The 12,601-nt window shown below is 55.8% G+C and overlaps 1 protein-coding gene across 1 annotated transcript in view; it reads right to left on the bottom strand.

Annotated features, from left to right (window-relative positions):
- The window catches only part of GNG2 (G protein subunit gamma 2), a 29,681-nt gene extending 22,641 nt beyond the window's left edge, over positions 1-7,040 (bottom strand). The window contains exon 1 of the mRNA XM_071426089.1: positions 6,797-7,040. The gene's annotated coding sequence lies outside the window, so the exon portion shown is untranslated. The remainder of the gene's footprint in view (positions 1-6,796) is intronic.
- Positions 7,041-12,601: the final 5,561 nt, after the last annotated feature.

Raw genomic sequence — 12,601 nt, 5'->3', positions numbered from 1 at the left:
GGATGCAGCAAGAATTGGCCCCAAAGCCTTTCCCAACACCTGAAGCTGCCCCAGGGTCACACTGGAGCTCTGTCCCCACCATGGCCTTGTCCTTTCCCAAGGTTCTGCACAAAGCCATGGAATCCACCAGGCCTGGCCAAGGTTCAGCAAATTTCCCAAGGTGGGGAAGCTCTGCCTGGGCCCTTTCCAGCAGCAGCCACAGGCCTGGAGGTTAATTAGAAATTAAAGAGGTTCAGACAGCTTGTGATGGTTCCCAAGTAAGGACCCCAAAGTGCTGCAGGACCAGAGAGGGGCAGGAAATCCCTGAGAAGGAACCTGGAACACGGAGAAAACCCAACCATGTTCCTGCAGGACACCCTGGGGACTCCTGGACCCACATGGACTCACACCAGAGCCATGGGCACAGCTCTGACCTGCCCTGAGTGATGGCTGAGAGCAGAGATTCCTTCCCAACATCCCATCCATCCCTGCCCTCTGGCTCCTGTCCCTCCATCCCTTGTCCCCAGTCCCTCTCCAGCTCTCCTGGAGCCCCTTCAGGCCCTGCCAGGGGCTCTGAGCTCTCCCTGGAGCCTTCTCCTCTCCAGGGGAACATTCCCAGCCCTCAGAGCATCTCTGTGGCTCCTCTGGACTCCTGGGCACTGAGAATTGTTCCTGTCTCAGGAGGCTCACACCAAGCCCTGCCTGTTTCTCCCAAGGTTTCTGTGCTGAGGCCCTTGGGCTGCAGACATGGCAATGACAAATGGCACAGGCAGGGACACTGGCACTGTCCTGGTGTCCCCTGGTGACAGTGGCATTGTGAAGACGTTTTCCTGGCACCCCTGACTCTCCACACCTTCTTTATCCTCCTTCCCTGCTCCAAAGCAAAACCAAAGAGGAATCAAATCAGAGCTGAGCATCTCCCATCAGCTGACAGCTGCTGCTTCCTTACCCAAAATACCCCAAAACGACCCCAAAGCACAGCTCCTCCAAACCCACAGCTCCTGCACAGGAACTCACAGCTCCAGGGAGGATTTTCAGCCAACTGAAGCCTGGAGAATCCTTCCAGCATCCCTTCAGCCCTCCCAGGCTGTGCCTGTTGGACACCTGGCAGTGCTCCCTGTGCCATCCCAGGGGATGCTGCAACAGGTTCAGTATTCCTGAACCTCATCCAGCCCCTGGTTTGTCCTCTGGGACACAGCCCAGATGGGAAAGCACAGCTCCTCCACACCCCTGCGGGCTCTGGGGGCTGCACAGGGACACTCTGCCTGTCCCCAGGGTGCCACCACCGTGGTGGCTCTCCCTGGCTCAGCACCACGTCTGTTCCTCGGGAAAATGAACCAGGAAAAACAAATCATTAAAAGGGAATTGGCAAAAATTGCGGAGGAATTTCAGAATTTCAGGCACTGGCTCCACAGGGTGGAGTCCCCAGCCCTGCAGGGACTGAAGAGCCGTGGGGATGGTGGCACTTGGGGACATGGGTGGGAATGGCTGCTGCGCTTGAAGACTGGAGAGGGCTTTTCTGAACAATTCCACAATTTCCTGGCACGAGAGAGACACGGCAGCACCCAAACGTTAATGACCTTAATGGCCCTAATTAGCACAGGAACCCAGCCGGCAGTGTCACCCTTGTCCCGCAGGTGCCAGCCCTGGGGGCTCCTCCTGCCCAGGCAGGGGCAGGAGGGCAGGGAGGGCAGGGAGGATGCTCAGCATGGATTTACTCCGGGAATGTGCCAGAATTAGGGGGTGGTGGCACAGGGCACCAATGAGGTCCCCTCTGCCTGCAGGGATGGGCACAGGCAGCAGGGAGAGCAGGAAGCAGCCAAGCCTTGGGGCTGGGATTGTCCCCCTGGCCCCTCAGAAGAGCAGCTGTGACACCAGGAACACCCAGGGGTTTGCACTGGGAACACCCCGTGCTCTGCCAAGGATTTTTCCCCTTTTGGGGGATTTTATATGACACGGGAAGGAGCACAAATCCCTGAGGAGCTCCAAGGCAGCTCCTTCCCACACAGATCCCTCTTGCAGCGCCCATCCAGGACCTTTCCAGGTGGGAAATCTGTTCCTGGGGAGCATTATGGGATGGACAGAGCCAGCTTTCCTTCCCAAAGCCCTCGGGAGAGCAGAGAGGAAGATAAAGCTGTTAAACTGAGCCAGCAGCTCAGCCAAAGGAGCTTATCCAGCAGCACCCCTGGAATAACCAACCTGCAGCTCAGGAACCTGCAGGAGAGCAGCAGAGAGCTCCAACCACGAGAGCTTCCCTGGGATAAACTAATTAACCCGGGCTCTAACGAGGATGATGATGACAGACGAGAGGGGAAGGAAGCTGCTGAGTGAAAAGCCAGGGAAGGACGAGATAAGGTGAAAACTAATTGTGTTTGGGAGGATAAGCAGGTCCTGGTGCAGCTGCTGCTTCCCAGGAATTATCCAGGCTGCCTCAGCTGCAAGGTGCTGATTTTTCGAGGCTTGGCCCAATGTGATTACAGAAGGGATTTTTTTATTCCCACCAATCCTGGTGCTTGGAGTCCATCATTCCCATGTGAAATGAAGGGATTTAGACTCCAGCCTCAGCATGGCTGCATCTGAGCCCATCCCAGATGGTCTCTTAGATCCCTTCCAACCCAATCCACCTGTGATTCCCTGATTTCCTGATCCTCTGATTCCCTGATCTGTGATTCTCTGATTCCCTGGTCCTGTGATTCCCTGATCCTGTCATTCTCTGATCCTGTCATTCCCTGATTCTGTCATTCAAGACCCTTGATTCCCCTGATCCTGTGATTCTGATTCCCTGATCTGTGATTTCCTAATTTGTGATTCCCTGATCCTGTGATTCCATGATTCCTTGATCCTGTGATTTCCAAATCTGTCATTCCCTGATCCTGTCATTCCCTAATTTGTGATTCCATGATTCCTTGATCCTGTGATTTCCAAATCTGTCATTCCCTGCTCCTCCATCATTCCCTGATCTGTGATTCCCTGCTCCTGTCATTCCCTGATTCCCTGATCTGTGATACCCTGATCCTGTCATTCCCTGATCCTGTGATTTCCTAATCCTGTGATTCCCTAATCTGTCATTCCCTGATCCTGTCATTCCCTGATTCCCTGATCTGTGATTCCCGGATTCCCTGACCCTGTCATTCTCTGATTCCCTGCTCCTGTCATTCCCTGATCTGTGATTCCCTGACCCTGTCATTCCCTGATTCCCTGCTCCTGTCATTCCCTGATCTGTGATTCCCTGACCCTGTCATTCCCTGATTCCCTGCTCCTGTCATTCCCTGATCCTGTCATTCCCTGATTTCCTGCTTCTGCCATTCCCTGCTCCTCCCTCCAGCCTCCTCCCTGCCCACCCAGCACCTCGATTCCCTTGCACATCCCTAATCAAAGGCATCATTAATTAATTAACCACTGGCCTGATCCAACACCCACACCCCACCAGCACCATCCCAGCCCCACCCTGGATGGGGTTGGGAGCAATCCTGGCTTCTCCATGGAGCCAAATCCCTCCAGCTGGATCCTGCCCAGCTCAGAGCTGCCTCTCCACGAGCCCCAGACCTGTCCCTGCAGCCACCCCAGCAGCAGGACCAGGACACCCCTGGCCATTCCCCCAGGGAATTTGGGTGGACAAAACCCCTCCTGTGCTCTAAAGGGAGTGGATTTGGGGGGTTTGCACCATGCAAAGGTGCAAAAATGCACGAGGGAAAAATGCACACGGAAAGCTGGGCTGGAAGTGAGCAGGGAATAAAACCGTGCGAGGACAAGCAAAAAAAAATCCCTGGCTCAGTGGAGCAGGATGCAGCCACATCCTTTTCCATGGAATGGGGTTTCATCCCTCCTCCCCACAAAGAGGCTGAGCCCAGAGAGGGAGAAAAGCAAGAGAAGAGCCTGAAAAGCAAGAAAACCTGAAAATCCGACCGAATCCCTCAGCTCCTTCCTCCCTCTTCCAGGCTGGCTGTGAACACACACGGACACATCCCGCTTTTCCCATCCCGCTTTTCCCGTCCCGCTTTTCCCGTCCCGCTTTTCCCGTCCCGCTCCGGGCACGGCAGGGAGACCCTTGGAGAAGCCTCGCTGAGGATGGATGCCACTCGAGCCTGAAATGCTGGTTTTTCCCAGGCTGAATCCCTAAATCCCAGCCCCAAAGGGGGCGATCCAGGCGGAGGGAGCGGCCCCGCGGTCCCGGTGGGATGGGGCGGGATGGAGCGGGACAGCCGCCCCTGGCAGCGATTTTTTGGGGATCCGTGGGGCTCCAGCACCGTCTCTCCAGCCCTAATTACTATGGAAACAGCCGGCGCCGGCCTGTCCTCCTTCGGTGACTCACCGGGATTCAGGAGCCCCTGGAATTCCAGCGGGAGCATCCGCGGGGCTGCCGGGGGGGATGGCGCTGCCCACCCCGGGAAAATTGCGTTTTTATTGCATTTTCCATTGGGCATGGGGTGGCAAAAGCAGCAGGTGGGATTGGGGATGAATAACAGTAATAACAGTAATAATAATAATAATTCCTATAAATATAACTAAATATATAATTATAAATATAAATATAATAGAGCTTCTTCACCAGCTCACAGCCACCAATCCATGGGAATCCCTCTAGGATTGCCTGCTCCTGGTCTTGAGAACCCCCATGCCACGAAGCAGCCTCAGTCACCACCTCCCCCCAGATCCAAAATGTGCCCCACCAAGCCACCAGCAAGGAGAAAACCCCACGAGATCCTTCAGGCTGGTGCACCATCCACTGGCAGCAGAGCTGGCAGCTCCCAGGGAAGCTGGGAGAGAGGGATGGGCACGTGTGGAGGGACCACGGGGCCTCCCAAGCTGGGAATGTCCCATTTTGGGGACAAGGCTGCCTCCAGGCCTTGTCCAGGTGATGCTGAGACAGCCAGGCTGATGCTCCAGGTGAGCAGCCAGCAGCACAGCGCACCAAGCAGCATCTCTGCCTCCTCCTGCAAGGCTGGAAATGCCTAAAAAAATCCCCAAAATTGGTGCCAAGGAGCAGCTGGGGCCATGCCCAGCCTTGTAGGGCCAACACAGAAGCTGGGGTGGGATGGGGCTGAGCCCCACCCCTGAATCCCACGAAACAGGGTGGGAAAAGCCTCCTTAAAACCCGGGGAGCACCTCCAAACCCCCTCCCAGAGAAAGGCTTGGCCCCAGGGCTTTCCTGGCAATAATTAATTGAGTCATATTTCAATCCAGCCAGCGGCCATATGGTTGGAAAGAGGATTAAAAATCTGCATGCTCCAGTTGCATTCAGGGAAATCCAGTTATAAGGAAAAATCCTCCGTGCCTGGCTGCAGCCTGCTACCACCCATCCACACGGCCCCAGCCCCTTCTCCGGGAGAGAGGAGCTGGGGATGATGGATCAGGAGCAATTCGGGAGGGCAGGGGGAAATGGGGAAAGAAATAAGAGCAGCAGGAAATGGGGAAAGAAATACGAGCAGCAGGAACAGCAGAGGCAGATCACTGCTGCTCCCAGCCCCTGCCCTTTGGGCACCGTGCTCTAAGTTCATTAGCAGCTCATTAGCGATTGATTAATGAGGGGGTATCGCTGTGAGGTCAGGATTGGCCTTAAATAATTTAATAAATATAAATCATTTTCCACCAGAATGGTGGGATCTCTGACAGGGATGGGAAGGGTCCTTAAAGCCCATCCCATTCCACTCCCTGCCATCCACACCTTCCCCAAGCCCTGTCCAACCTGGCCTGAAACAATTCCAGGGATTTGGGGCAGCCCCAGCTGCTCTGGGCACCCCGTGCCAGGGCCTGCCCACCCTCCCAGCCAGGAATTTCCTCCTCATTCCTATTCCAAATCTTCCCTGTGTCAGTTTTTTGCTGGATTCCCCCCTCCCAGCCCTGGACCAGTTTTCCTCGAGCTCATCGCGGTGATTTTCCCGGGAATCCTTCACCCAAAGCACTGCTGGGAAAACAGGGATTTGGATAGAAAGGAGAGGGGCATGGCTGTGGGGAGGGACCTGCACGGACATCAGCCCCAAATCCCTCCAAGCCAGGCTGGGGCTGATCCCAGCACAGGCTGCTGCAGGGATTTGGGATCGGGAAAGTCTCCCCATTCCTTCCTTCCTTCCTTCCTTCCTTCCCGTGATTACAAAAGATAAAAAAATCAGGGGAGAAAGAACACTACGTCTCATTCATCCCCGGAGAAAGCCTCGCCTGTGATGGCAAATCAGCTGATTAAGGAGGATCAAACCCTTTAAATCCAACCTTTGTTGGGAGCCTGAGCTCGCTGCACAAAGCACCTTCGGCCCCAGCCGCGCAGGGTGGGACCCCGGGCTCCCCTGGGCTGCGGGGAATTGGGGGATTTGGGAGATTTCTGCTGATTTAGGAGCGGCTCGGTCCCCACGGGGCTCAGGGACAGCGGGTGGGGACAGCCCTGCCCAGCCCCACCTGCGCCAGCGCTCCCAGTGCTCCCAGTGCTCCCAGTAACAGCCCTACCAGCGCTCCCAGTGCTCCCAGTGATTCCATTGCCAGCCCTGCCAGCGCTCCCAGTACTCCCAGTACTCCCAGTGCTCCCAGTAACAGCCCTACCAGTGCTCCCAGTGCTCCCAGCGCTCCCAGTGACAGTCCTGCCAGCGCTCCCAGTGCTCCCAGTGATTCCATTGCCAGCGCTCCCAGTGCTCCCAGTGCTCCCAGTAACAGCCATCCCAGTGTTCCCAATGCTCCCAGTGCTCCCACTGCCAGTGCTGCCAATGCTCCCAATGCTCCCAGTGCCAGCGATCCCAGTGCTTCCAGTGCTCCCAGTAACAGCCCTTCCAGTGCTCCCAGTGCTCCCAGTGATTCCATTGCCAGTGCTCCCAGTGCTCCCATGCCGTACCTGGAAGCGGTGCCCCGGTCCCCGCGGGGCGGGCGGCGGCGGGACGGACAGATGGACAGAGAGATGGATGGACGGACGGACGGACGGGCGGACGCTGGGATGGAGGAAGGGATGGAGGAGGGAGGGCCGGAGGGATGCGGCCGCAGCAGCAGCAGCAGCAGCAGCAGGAGGAGGAGGAGGAGGATGGTGGTCAGCAGCAGCCCCGGGCGGCGAGTCCCCACCCAGCTTTGTCTGCGCTCATCCCGCTGCCTACAGGAAGCGGCTCAGCCCCGACTTCCTCCTCCTCCTCCTCTCCTCCTCCTCCTCCTCCTCCTCCTGCTGATGCTCTGCACTCCCCCGGCGTTCGCGGATCGCTCCTGCCCAGAGCCCGCTGCCTCCTCCCTGCCTGCCCTCACCCTGCGCAGGTCCCGCTCCCTGTCCCTGTCCCTGTCCCTATCCCTGTCCCGCTCCCTGTCCCTGTCCCTGCCCCTGTCCCTGCCCCTGTCCCAGCTCCTGTCCCTGCCCCTGCCCCTGTCCCTGTCCCTGTCCCTGCCCCTATCCCTGCCCCTGCCCCTATCCCTGTCCCTATCCCTGCCCCTATCCCCGTCCCTGCCCCTATCCCTGTCCTTGCCCCTATCCCTGTCCCTGTCCCTATCGCTATCCCTGTCCCTATCCCTGCCCCTATCCCCGTCCCTGCCCCTATCCCTGTCCTTGCCCCTATCCCTGTCCCTGTCCCTATCGCTATCCCTGTCCCTATCCCTGCCCCTATCCCTATCCCTGCCCCTATCCCTGTCCCTGTCCCTATCCCTGTCCCTATCCCTGTCCCTATCCCTGTCCCTGTCCCTATCCCTGTCCCTATCCCTGCCCCTATCCCTGTCCCTATCCCTGTCCCTGCCCCTGCCCCTGTCCCTGTCCCTGTCCCTTGGATGGCCCCTTGTCCCTCGGCCACCCCATGTTGCCCCGACCCCGCACCCCAGACCCGCTCCGTGCCCACCCCACACCCGTGTGCACTCCCAGTTCCTACACCCGCCCCATATCCCCCCGAGCCCCTCCTGCACCCCCCTGCGCCCACCACACCCCTAAACCACCCCTGAGCCCCACACACCCATCCCTGCACCCCGCAGCCCCCCTAAACCCACCCCTGCCCTCTCTCAGCCCCTGCGCTGCTCCAAACACCCCATGCCTGGATCCTTCCATGTCCCTGGAGCCCCCAAAACCCCGGATCCCTCCCAGCCCTTCCCTCCCCACCAGCCCCCATCCCCCTGGCACCCCAAACCCCTCCCTGCCCCTCCAACCCTTTCCAACTCCAAGGTTTCCATTTAGGGCACAGCTCGGGGGATCACTCAGTATTTTTATTTTATTTTATTTTATTTTATTTTATTTTATTTATTTTGGTCTTTATTTTATTTTATTTTGTTATTTTATTATTATTTTATTTTATTATTATTTTATTTTGTATTATTTTTTAATTTATTTATTATTTTATTTTGTATTTTTTATTTTATTTTATTTTTTATTTTATTTTATATTATTTTTATTTTATTTTATTTATTTTTATTTTTTTTATTTTGGTTTATTTTGTTTTTTATTTTATTTTATTTTGGTTTATTTTGTTTTTTATTTTCTTTTATTTTGGTATTTTATTTTATTATTATTTTATTTATTATTTTTTTTTTATTTTTATTTTATTTTATTTTATTTTCAGTCAATATCAGCCCACATGCCCAATTTGGGGGATTTCAGGTGGAAGATTCTGGAGGCATGAGGGATGGGGTTTTTATGAGGTGGCTTTTCCCTTTTTCCTCCTTCTGCCCCAGCCCAGCTGTGTCCTCATGGAAATCCTTCCCTGGCAGGGTGGGCAGGCCCTGGCACAGGTGCCCAGAGCAGCTGGGGCTGCCCCAAATCCCTGGAATTCTTCCAGGCCAGGTTGGACATTGGGGTTTGGAGCAGCCTGGGATAGTGGAAGGTGTCCCTGCCATGGCAGGGGTGGGATGGGATTGGATTTAAAGCTCCTTCCAACCCAAACCATGTGGAATTCCATGATTTTCTGAAAGTGCACAATGATTTTCTGGATTTAAGGCTCCTCCCAACCCAAACCGCTCTGGAACTCCACGATTTTCTGAAAGTGCACGATGATTTTCTGCTGTGCCCTTTGCCCGGGGGCAGAACTGGGGAGGGGCACAACCCCCAAAACATCCCAAACCAGCCCCAAAACATCCTAAAGCAACCCAAACCAGCCAAAAAACCAGCACAAGGCAGCCCAGACCAGCCCCACAGCAGCAGCAGCAGCAGCGCCGAGGGATGCGGCTCATTTTGGGAGCATCCCCGCAGGGTGGAGCGGGAGCCGCGGGGGCCCCGGGGCCGTGTCCGTGTCCCCTCCCCGGGCCGGGCTCCGCTCGCTGTCGCCGCCCGGGTTTCCCCTCCGGTTTCCACAGCAACGCCGGTGACAGATTTCCGTCCGTGACTGATTTCCTCCGCTGCCCTGCGCAGGGGAGCTCAGCCCTGGCACATCGCCCCAAAAATCACTGAGCTGTCCCTGCACCCGGCTGGCACAGCCCAAAATCCCACCCCGAGCTGTCCCTGCAGCCCTGACACCCACCTGGGATATCCCAAAAACCCACCCAGCCCTGGCATCCACCTGGGATATCCCAAAAACCCACCCAGCCCTGGCATCCACCTGGCACATCCCAAAAAACCCACCCAGAGCTGGTCATACAGTCCTGGCACCCCCTGGGACACCCCAAAAACCCACCCAGAGCTGTCCCTGCAGCCCTGGGACATCCCAAAACCCCACCCAGTCCTGGCACCCACCTGGGACATCCCAAAAACCCACCTGCGACATCCCTGCAGCCCTGGCATCCACCTGGGACACCCCAAAAACCCGCCCAGAGCCTGGGACATCCCAAAAACCCACCCTGCAGCCCTGGCACATCACCCCCACATCCCAAAATCCCACCCAGAGCCGTCCCTGCATCCCTGTCCCCCCTCCCCAGTGCCCCCAGCACAGCCCAGGGGTCCCGTGGGACTGCACTCATCACAAGCTCTGCCTCCAGTGATGGTTTCAGGGTGCCAGAAATCCCCTAAAAAGCCCCGGGGGATGTTTGGTGATTGTCACCAGTTGGTCACTGCTGCCTCACTGGGGTGGTGCTGGTGGGCACAGCCAGCCCTGCCTGTTTTGGGGGGGTTTTGGTAAAAAATGAGGGTGCAGTGCCAGGCACCCACTGGGGCACAGCCATCCCTGCTGAACAGCAGCAGAAAGCAAAGGGGGGGGGAATTAATTAGTAAATTAAGGATACCACTGGAATGCCGTGGTTTTATGAAAGGAAGTTCCTGTGTCCCCCAGGCAGGGGGCACAGCAGAAATGGGGAGGGGCACAACCCCCAAAACAGCCCCAAACAGCCCCAAAACAGCCCCAACATATCCCAAACCAGCTGAAAACAGCCCCAAAACAGCCCAAAACATCCAAAACCAGATGAAAACATCCCAAAACAGCCCCCAACAGCCCCAAAACATCCCAAACCCAGCCCAAAACAGTCCAAACAGCCCAAAACAGCCCAAACAGCCCAAAACAACCCAAACCAGCCCCAAAACATCCCAAAACATCTCAAAACATCCCCAAACAGCCCCAAAACATCCCAAAATGGCCCAAAACATCCAAAACCAGATGAAAACATCCCAAGACAGCCCCAAACAGCCCCAAACATCCCAAAACATCCCAAACCAGCCCCAATTCACCCCAAAACATCCCAAACCAGCCAAAACCAGCCCAAACCAGCCCAAACAACCCAAAACAGCCCCAAAACATCCCAAAACATCTCAAAATATCCCAAAACAGCCCCCAAACAGCCCCAAAACATCCCAAAACAGCTCAAAACATCCAAAACCAGATGAAAACATCCCAAGACAGCCCCAAACAGCCCCAAACATCCCAAAACATCTCAAAACATCCCAAACCAGCCCCAATTCACCCCAAAACATCCCAAACCAGCCAAAACCAGCCCAAAACAGCCCAAAACAGCCCAAATTCATCCCAAAACAGCCCCAATATTGTGCATTTTGCTCCCTAAAATTGGCGTTTTGCCTGTGGTCGCCCTACAAATCCCAAATCTCCGCCTGCTCCATCCAGCCCGGAATTGTGATGGGAGCTGCAAAATTTGGAAGTGCAGCCCCTGGAGCAGAGATGGCCCCGGAGCAGGGGAGTTTGTTTTGGTTTTTTTGTGGTGTTTAAATCCATGGAACGGCAGCAGGGAGCAGCTGGAGCAGCTGGAGCATCCCAGGGAAAAGGGCAGGGATGGGAACTCAGGGACCTTTCCCTCCCCTGGGGACCTCCCCCGTGCTGAGATGAAGCAGGAATGGAGGTCAGGGCATCAGAGGGAAGGGGGATTTGTTAAATTCATTCCCATTCAGCCTCCTCTGAGCACAGCCCACGGGCAGGGCAGAGCTCCCTCCCCTGCTCACCCCCCTCCAGACCCTTCCCCATCTGGTTTGAGGAAAATTCCGGGGTTTTATGGGCCAGGCATGAAATCTGCAGGCTATACTTAGCAGCAGACAATGCAGTCCCCCCTCCCAGAAGTGGCTCATTCCCTCCTGCTCCTCCCTCCTGCCCCAAAAATGTCGGGTTTGAGCAGAAATCAGCAATTAGGGCCCCGGACCTGCCGATGGCCAGCGGGATATTTATAGAGGACAAAGGGAATGTGCTGGGAATGTGCAATTATCTCTGGAGCCTGTGGAAAAGGCTCTGGGTGCTCCTGGCAGTGGGCATGGGGAGGGGCAGTGGGGGCACAGCCCCACATCTCCATGCCAGGATCCAGGGCCCCAGCCTGCAGGGGAAAAAACCACTCTGGAGGCTTCCCTGATGCTGCTTCCCCATGGAAAACAGGCTCTTCATCATCATCATCATCATCATCATCATCATCATCATCATCATCTTCTTCTTCTTCATGGATTCCCAGCCTGGTTTGGTTTGGAAGGGATCTTAAATCCCATCCCATCCCACCCCTGCCATGGCAGGGACACCTCCCCCTGTCCCAGGCTGCTCCAACCTCACCTTGGACATTTCCAGGGATCCAGGGGCAGCCACAGCTGCTCTGGCAATTCCAGCCCAGCCAGGAATTCCCAATTCCCAATCTCCCACCCATCCCTGCCCTCTGGCACTGGCAGCCATTCCCTGGCTCCTGTCCCTCCATGCCTTGTCCCCAGTCCCTCTCCAGCTCTCCTGGAGCCCCTTCAGGCCCTGCCAGGGGCTCTGAGCTCTCCCTGGAGCCTTCTCCTCTCCAGGTGAGCACAATTCCCAGCTCTCCCAGTCAATGGGGACACTGAAAGGTTGTGGGTGTTGGCACCTTCCACAGTTTTCCTTGGCTTTAGGAAGGAGGTGCCAGGATCAGCAAACCTGGCCCAAAACTCACGTGGAAAATAACTGGCCAATTATGTTCTGAGTTTAATTAGCACCAGTGGGAGATGGGAGGGTGGTCCTGGGTGCTGTGGAGGGGAAAGGCAGCACAAACCTTCCATCAGACACTGGAGAATCCACGAGAGCCACCCAAAACCATCGATCCCACAGCTCCTGAAGGCTGGGAACCCCCCTGAGCATCCCACTAGGGACACTCCATGCTCCCACTTATTTCAGGAGCTCCCCCTGCACCTCCTCCCAACTCCAGAGTGTTGGAACTCCCAAAAAAATCACCAAAACCCACCAAAAAACCACCAAAAACCACCAAAAAACCACCAAAACCCACCAAAACTCAGGATTGAAAGGCTCAGCCCATCCACTGCCCTGCCTGAGGCAGGAGTTGCCTTAAGCTGAGCTGGGAGCACCGGAGCAGAGAA

Source organism: Agelaius tricolor, unplaced genomic scaffold (genome assembly GCF_023055355.1).
Source record: "Agelaius tricolor isolate 1412-34295 unplaced genomic scaffold, bAgeTri1.0.p SCAF_5, whole genome shotgun sequence".
NCBI classification, from domain to species: Eukaryota; Metazoa; Chordata; class Aves; order Passeriformes; family Icteridae; genus Agelaius; species Agelaius tricolor.
Note: the sequence above shows the minus strand (reverse complement) of the source record. Positions and strands in the feature narration are given on the sequence as shown.